The following is a 9447-nucleotide window of genomic DNA, read 5'->3' as shown; positions in this document are numbered from 1 at the left end:
ATTATTATTAAATGCATCATATTTACCGGATGTGGTGCTGTTTGCATTGTTGATGAACACTTCAAATTCACCAAATATGGTCCATTGAGCATTATTACTAAATGTATTACGTTTTCCAGATGTGATGCAATGTGCATTATTTTTAAATGCTTCACATTTACCAGATTTGGCAACGTGCAGATTATCATTAAATGTATCCATTTTTACCAGATGTGGTTCAGTGCGTATTCTAATTAAATGAACCATATTTCCCAGATGTGTCCAGTGTGCATTAGCATTAAATGCTTCACATTTGCCAAATGTGGTCACGTTTGCTTTGGCATTAAATGCCTCACACTTGCGAGATGTGCTACAGTAAGCATTATTATTTAGCATTTACCAGATATGGTCAGTGTACACCATTATTAAATGCTTCATGTTTAGCAGATGTGGTCCAGTGATCAATATGATTAAATAATTCACGTTTACCAGATGTGGTCCATTGTGCATTATTATTCCACGCTTCACATTTACAAGATGCGGTCCAGTTTGAATTTTTATTGCGGATTAAACACATACCATATATGACACAATATGCTTTATCATTACACTCTTCGTATCTTCCACAGGTAGGTCTGCGTGCAATGCAATGTTGTGGTGGAGTGCCGATGTCACGAAGTTATTTATCTCGAGACGCAGTTAGATTATCTGCGGCCATGGGTTCAAATGCCGCCATAGGAGTTGGTGGATTTTTAGTTTCAGTTAATTCATAAGAATTCAGAATTGAAAGCTAGTTTCAATGCTGCAGCCATGAAACTCTATTTGATGATCTAATCATCCATCTTGTGCACTAATGTCCTTTGGGTAAGAAATTCTGCAGTCCTTAACTGGTCTGGCCTACTGTGAGATCGCACACACATCAATGTGTTTGGCTCTTAACTACCCTCTGAAGAGGCCCATCAAGCCACCCAGTTGTCAAGAGCTATTAAGGATGGGCAGAAAATGCTGTCCTTTCCAGCGATGCCCACACTCCATGAAATACTTAAAAATTACTGAACACTTCAGATTTTGCAGGTGTGTTCCAATTTCCATTATCTTTGAACAGCTGATATTTAACACGTATTGATTATTTACCAGTGTGCATTATTTGCATTTATCAAATTTTGTTCCATTTAAATTATTATTAAATAATTCACATTTGCCAGATATTGCACAGAGTGCATTATTATAATATTTTTCATAATAACTAGATGTGGTCCAGTGTGCCTTATTATTAAATTGTTCACATTTATTAGAAGTGGTGCAGTGTGCATATCACTAAAGTTATCAGATTTACGAGAGGTGGTCCAGTCTGCATTACTAATATATTCATCATATTAATCACATGTGGTCCCGTGTGCAGATTATTAAATGTTTCACATTTACCAGGTATGTCCCAAATTGTATTATTATTAAATGTTTTGTAACAATTAGCTGTGGTCCAGTATGCAATACTATTAAATGTTTCACATTTACTAGATGTCGTGCTGTCTGTATTATTAATATATTCATCACATTTACCATGTGTGCTCCAACGTGAATTATTATTAAATGGTTCACATTTACCATTACACAGTGGTCCTGTGTGCATTATCATTAAATGCAGACAGAAATTAAAATTGAAGGCAGAAAATTCAGAAATGAAAATGGAAGGCAGCAAATTAATAGATGAGTCTGGAAGACAGAGCAAACGACAGATAGAGAATAAAAAAAGAGTTTGATGGAGCTCAAGGGTATCTATTTCAATGCAAGTAGTATAGAAAATAAAGCAGATGAGCTGAGGGCACAGATAGACACGTGGCAGTATGATATCATAGCTCTGATAGAAACATGGATTAAGGAGGGGCAAGAATAAGACCCCAAGGAATAAGACCTTAATCCCTGTCCAGCACAGTTTCACCACATTTCCCTTTTCCTTATTGCTCCACTGAAATAATTTGACGAATCGTGAAGCAACATATCAATCCTGCTGCAAATGACACCCTGTCAATCACAACAATGTGCCAAGCTATAAATCGCTGTGAACTTACTCCACTCCGCTCCTCCCTTATCATCTGTTGTCGAACAGTATTTGTTATGCGCCACTGTTTCTGCTGCATCGTCAGCAGGTTTTTCCCCAATAAACTGTTCCCAGGGCATCGTAAATTCCAGCTCTACACCATTACAAGTCTCTTCTTGTCTTCAAAACCCGTCTGGAAGTCGATATTTCTCACTACGTGCTCATCAATCTCGCACTCTCTATACTTTTCCACTCGTGCTTGATGTCACGCTGTTTTAACTTGCTCAATTATGCCGTCTGAGATGTCTGGATGTGTGCAGCGCTTTGTTCATGTAAGTTGTCATGGTTGTGGTCGGCGACCATTTGGCTGCAGGTAACCAGTTTCTTGCCACCCCATACTCTACGGTCTGCCTTAAGCTGCTTCTTTCCCCATTGCAGTGGAAAGTATGTTGGGAAAGTGGATACCCAAAGGAAGATACGAACCATCACAAGTCGAGTGATACTGAGCAGCTTTCCTATAACTGCTGGAGCCTGCTTAGGTTGAAGAACCTGTGTAGTGGGATTTGTGTCTTATATTTTTTTCAATATATTTTAGCACTAATATTATTTGACACAATTACTTTAATATTATGGCCATGCCGAAAAGAGCCATGTCAAATTCATATCTTTTAACATAGAATTTCACTGAGAGTGCAGCATTTTGTAAGTGACTTTTCTTTTAAAATGGACCATACGATCCGCAAATAATGGCCACCAAAGGTCATCTGACCTGATCAGTGAATTTCTGAACAGCCATACGGTTTCACAAGAACAAAATGATGCATTCCAGACCAAGAAATGGCAATTCCCCGTATCCTGAGACAATCCGAGAGGCAATCATGAACTGAATGGGTCTTTCTGAAACAAAGGCAGAAATCAAGCAAGAAGCCAGATAATGAATAATCACCCTAATTCCAACACCATATTTGGGAAAGACAAATGTGATAATGCACATGATAAGCTAACCATGTTGGTTTCTTTTTATTCTTTAAGTGCTATCTGAAGAAAGTCACAGCAGCAACAGCAAAAAGGGCAGAAAAATCTATGCCCAAATAATTGGAAACTGTAGCATGGTGACGTCTCCAAGCCTGTTCTATTTCGAATCCATTAGTGCTGCAAACTGACCTCGTGGTAACGAGACTACAAGAAACCAAGTTTGTGGCCTGCAGAAATTCTATCCCTTCAAGAGAATCCTGAAAGCCACTTCAGCACGTGACTCTGGCTGTTGAAATTAGTTAAGCTACACTGCAGGAGTGAAGGCGTCTTTTTCATAAGGTCTGCAACGTGTCTTTTCGAAAACGAGCCATGTGACTTATGAACTATTATTTTGATTATAAGCTGTAAAAGTGCACTATTCCTTTCATCTGTAATTTCCTGAAGTGTGTTTGTTTATGTTGCTGTGTGACTGAGTGTCGTCGTGTTGGATTTCAGTGTGAGTTTTGAATGAACAGTTCAGAGGTTGTGCATTCATGCAATGCAGGACATGTGAAGAGTAGTTCTGGTCTTCAAACAGGAGCTGAAATGCTCACATATAGCCTGTATATTAGAACAGGAATCACAAGAAAAATAATAATGTATAATGGACACATTGATGGACTGATAACAAATTGCTGCTAATGTGCCAATGTTGCAAATGATTTGTCAATTGAGTATGTATAGCTGCATGTTCTATTTGTGATTTAGAGCAGCTGATACTAATTGTGGAAATATTAGGGTACTTATGGAAGAACCAGTTTCCACCCGGGGAGGGATACGGGGGAGCTGGTCTGGAGCAGGTAAATGTAGTCTGCACATATACTGTGTGGATGATTGTGAATAAACCTAAGTGGAAGTAAGACTGGCTCCTGCTTTATCCTTTGACAGATGCATGTTTACCAAATTAACATAATGGTCCTGCATTTTGCGCCTTCCCAGGAATTGATTTTGAAATTGGCATGTTTCATGTTCCTTTGTTGATCTCTGTCAAGGCGTGGGATTTGCCTGACTTCAGGCCGTGCAGGACAGATGAACTAAATATTCTAAGAGGCTATGAGTCCCTCCCTCAGGTTAATTCAAACCAACAAGGAATCTTTTCCTTTACAGCCAACTGACATAGTCCTCGGGGTTAGAGGTTTCTTGATGCCGTGTTTAGGTAACCCAAAAGATACAATGATATCCTGGGGCCGGAATTGTATTACTTACTTTCCGTGGAACTCTGCAATCTGTTGTCAATCACTTCCAGAACTCTGAGTAAGAGCTGTGCTGCTAACAGCTTCCTCCATCACCGACCAACTGGACACTCGAGCTGCAGTTCCATCAACAAGAAGGCAAGCTTGGCCCTCCCATTAGCCAGAACCGCCGCACACCCATTCTGCATCCCCCCTGTTACGACAATGTCTCTCCATGTAGTGGGAAGAGGTGGTTCATCTAATTCCCAAGATTAAGCCTTGAATGCCCCAAGGTTCGATACACAGCATCATAACTATCCATATTGTGACCTCCCCTTTAAAACGTGTAACTAAGCATTGATGGTGAATTGAAGAGACTGTATCAGATCCAATGACCCCTCCTCTTGTCCATATATGACACAATACTGCGTATTTTCCATGTTCTCCTGATCATTACAATGTATCTTTCCGAAATTATCACAGCCAATCATGAAGCTCGTGGCTTGTTTCAACAAGTAGACCAATGACAGTTTATACTTCCCCCAACCACCCTGCGATTTGCCTCTTTCAATTATTTGGTCAAAGATTGAGGCCAGGATAAGATGGAATTTACTCTGGATGAATGACGAACAAACTGAATCTGTCTTCTTGCACTCCTAGAAAAAAACACCGGATTTTTTGCATTGTTTGCATCAGATTTGGGCTGATGAAAGGCAATTAAAATCGCATCACACATTTGCCATGAAGTGGCCTTGTCCAACAAAAGAGAATCTCAGCACCTCCCCTTGATATTCATCGTCGTGGTCAGTCCCCAATTACCACATTTTTAATATCATAGGCGTTACATTTGATCAGAAATCTAACTGGGCCAGCCAAATAAATATTGTTGCTCCACAGAAGATCAGACGCTGGGATTTATGCAACAAATAACTCATCCACCGATCTTTACATCCGCAATCTGCAAGGCATAAGTCAGGAATAATGGAATACACTCCATTTTCCTGGATCTGTGCCGCCGCCAACAAAACTCAAGCACCTCAGGAGGATCCAAGCAAATGGGCTTGATTGATGTACATCTGTTGCACCATACTAACACTTAACCCATTCCGCCACCAGCACACAGTGGCTGCCGTGTGTACCATATATAATATCACACAGCAGGAAGTTACTAAATTTATTTCGACAGCTCCTTTCAAGCATGAGACCGCTAACACCTAAAAGGATAAGGGCGGCAGACGCATGGAAACATGAACACCTAAATGCTTCCTCCAAGACACAGACATCCTGAGTTGGAACGACATCGTCAATCGTCATTTCTTCAGTATTGCTGGGTCAAAATCCTGGAACTTACTTTATAATTGCACTGCGGGTTTACCTAAAGCAGATGGAGTCCAGCGTTTCAAGAAGGTGGCTCTCCACCACGTTCCCAAGAGAAACTAAAGATGGATAACAAATCCCAGCCTCACCAGCAATACCCACATCCAAGGAACAAGAAGGAATAGCCTTCACCTTGCTACCTCAGTCTAAGCCCAGATGTGTGGTACATTGGAGCCCTGCCCGGACCTGATCTCAGCACATTCTCCACCGTTTATGAATAGGCGGTCTCCCAATAAGACAGTGATGAGGAGGAATTTCTTCTCTTGAAATTTCCATCGCATTTAGAATTCACTTACCCTGAAGTCAGTAGAGTCTGGGTCATTGAATATATTCAAGGCTGGTTTAGATTCACTTTTCATTTACGAGGGAGTGAAGACTTACTGTTGCCTGGCAGGAAATTGGAATTACGGCCATGGTCAGATCAGCCATGACGGTGTTTAATGGCAGAACATGATCTATGGGCTGAATGGCCTACTCCATGTTTTATTTCGAATGACCTTATGATCATAGGTGAAAGGAATGTTTTTGTACCTCTTGCACTTGCATAAAAAGGAGCTGCGGGCAAGCAAACCAGATCTTGGGTGTGATGGAAGGCAGAATACAGATATTTTATTCGCGATTTTAGGTGGACATGGTGGAAATGGAGGAGGAGGTGGACGTGTTGAAGGTGGAGGAGGTTGGAGTGGAAAGTGAGAATAAGTGAATTAATATCATGGTTCTGGTGCGCACAGTCACTCGGGTGATGGAACAGATAAAGCTGAGGCCTCTGCAAAACTAATGTGAGGAATACACAGTTAATGTGAAATGAAGAGACTGCAGAAGCTCTGGAATGGAAGATGGCATCGTTTAAACAAAGGAAAGGCAATGAGGAAACTGAGAGAATGGAAGTTATTATTTATGCAAAGTGGAGTTTGGGGAAGTGTGGTCAAAATAACTGTGCAAGTTGGTGGATCATAGTAAATATTGATGCCTCGTCTGTCCACTGATATTGAGAGGAGGGAATTCGTGGAAGAGAAGTGAGGAGTCACTGATGGACCGTTTTCAGGCGAGGGAGGTACAGATATTTAAATGCAAATTTGATTAAATTTTCGAGCTCGATGTGAACAAGGGTTTGACACACCCACAATGATTGATGTATCAGATAAAAAGGTTGAAAGGGGAAACGGAGTAGCTCGGACTGTGTGAGGGAGAGAACAATATTGAAAATCCTGCCATCGTGTCCAGTTCTAGGCACCACGCTTTGAGGAACAATGTATAGGCTTTAGAGCGGGTGTAGAAAATGTTCAAGAGAAAGGTCCAGGTTTGACAGATGTTTTATGCCGACAGATTAAAGAATCGGGGTTGTTCTCCTTAAAGAGGAAATTGAGAGAACGGTTGATAGAGTTGTTCCAAACCATGGGCTGTTTAAACAGAGTAGACACAGAGAAACTGCTCTCATTGGCAAACCTGGCGAAAACCAAAGGACACAGGTTCAAGGGATTGGCAATAGAATCAATGGCGGCATGAGGAAAACGTATGTTTACTCAGTGTTTAGGCTATCAAGTGAACTGTCTGAGAGTGTGGTGAAGCCAGGTTCAGTCAGAAGCAAATTGAAGAAACAACTGAAGAGAACAACAATGCAGGTCAGTGATGAGGAGATGTGGGAGTGACATTAGCTGAGCTGGCCATGCAGAGAGCTGACACGGTCAAGACAGACCAAATGGCCAACTGCTGTGTTGCAGCCAATCTATATTCATTTTGTTTTGAATCTATGATTTGTCGAACGGAATTGCACAGATAAGCGGGCGTCCAAAGTATAGACGAACATCCGTTGCAGGCTTCTCTGAAGTTAGCAATTTAATTTCTGAATAGTCATGCAGAGTGAAGGCCATCACTGAAACAACATGAGATCTAACGATGGGACTAATGCTTTTTGTAGGACTTCCTTGATTTCTGTTTAACACAGCTTCCAGTTATGATTAGTTGCTTGTTGTGAACAGATTTATCCAGTCTTGGGGGTAAGTATGGGTCCAATTAGTTTTAGTGGAAAATATATTACATCAACAGGGAATTAACACAGTTCATCATCTGTTTGTTCAAGTGACAGATTAAGAAAAACTGTTTGAACAATTTTGCAACCTATGTATCCCCATGGAGATCCGGGAGGGTATAAAGTTAATGCACTGGGAATGTGTCACCTCAGAATTTATTTCAGAGATATTACCTGCAGCACGAACAGACCGATAACTCCAAGCAGAAAATGCACCGACCAATTCAATGGGTGAGGAACATATTCTATGTGATCCTTGCTATAATTGGTGTTCCTGGTAAGTATCTATAACCAATGAAGTTTTATAAATCTGTAAATGAGCTGGTTTCTTCCATTACCATGGGAATAATAATATTACATGATATCGAACGGTTGCAGTTACACAGACACACATTCAATAATATAATTGCATTAATTTCCTGAATTATCAGTGCACTTTTAATCTGTTGTCTCAACTGTTTCTAGCTCAAGACACTCTGCATTGTAAAGTTATTGAATTAAGTAGAATGTTGTGTCCTGTAGAATCGCAGTTCAAAGCAGGAAAATCTCAGAGGGGAAGGATTACTGGAATTATCTGTCAATGTAGAATTATAATGTGTGTGCGCACGAACTGGAGTGGAGCACCTGACCTCAGCGATCATGTATAACTGGGAGTCTCTGTCACTCGAGAACTGCACTGATATTGGCTGACTAACTGATGTGGACAACGTATCTCCCAGGACCATGTATTTCCTGGAGTATCTGTCATTGTATTCAATGCGGGTCCCCATCTTACTCTTACTGAAAGTAGAGTTGTTGACAGCACTATCAGGTGCTGATTAATTTCCTTCCCGAGCACAGTCCTGAGAAGCGTTTGGTCGTAAGTGCACTGCAATAATAAATAATCCTCTTCAATATTACGAAAAAACACTGATGACTATGACATGTTAATAGACAAGTTACTGATTTTACAGCACAGAAACTGGGCGTTCGGCACATCTAGAATAGGACTGTCTTCCTGCTCTGCACGAGCCTCTCTTCATTCTTGCTCTTCTGATCCTATCTGTATATCCTTCCAAACCTGTCTCCATCATGTGCTAACCTCGCTTCTTCATTTTTTTTTCTTTCCATTGCAACTACTCCAAGAGGTCTCAATTCCACGTTCGCAGCACTTCCAGGAAATAGGTCTCTTTTGAATTCCATCATGGATTTATTGATGACCGTCTTATTTTGAAGAAATACAGAACTCATCACCAGCAAAGGTGGAAATATTAGGTTCACGTTTTCCCTCTCTAACCCCGAAATCATTTTAAAGACCTCTATTAGTTGAACACGCATCTTTCTCTGAACGACAGAGGAGAGCCACAACATATCCCGATAATTACTATCTCTCAGTTATGGTATTATTTTTGTGAATATGTGAACCTGCTGGTTACCCTGCTATTTTTATTATGTATAGTCCAGAAGAGCACACATTATTTATGTGTTCAACAAACACGTTTCTAATAGGTTATTATCACACGTACGGGTGCCTCCAATCCGAGGGACTATTTCGAGTCAGGGAGGAATGTCTTCGACACATGGAGTGATTCGAGCTGTGATGGGTTCCTACAGTAGGAGTGGTTGGAGACTGGGTGCAGTTCTCCAGTCTACCCGTTTTATGGCTCCTCATTGCTATATTTAACTGGCTGACCAGCATCCGGTGAGCGGGGTGCTGTACCTCCCCGTCCAGGATTTGTTAAATCTGGAAGTGCTGGCCTTGGAGACAGGTTGAGGTGCTGGACCCGATCAGACCTGATACCACACGGTTTTTGATGCTAAAATCCTTCCTGCCTGGGTTGCGAAGCGGAGAATGTTTT

This window comes from Heterodontus francisci, chromosome 21 (assembly GCF_036365525.1).
Source record: "Heterodontus francisci isolate sHetFra1 chromosome 21, sHetFra1.hap1, whole genome shotgun sequence".
NCBI classification, from domain to species: domain Eukaryota; kingdom Metazoa; phylum Chordata; class Chondrichthyes; order Heterodontiformes; family Heterodontidae; genus Heterodontus; species Heterodontus francisci.
This window is presented reverse-complemented; position numbering follows the sequence as displayed.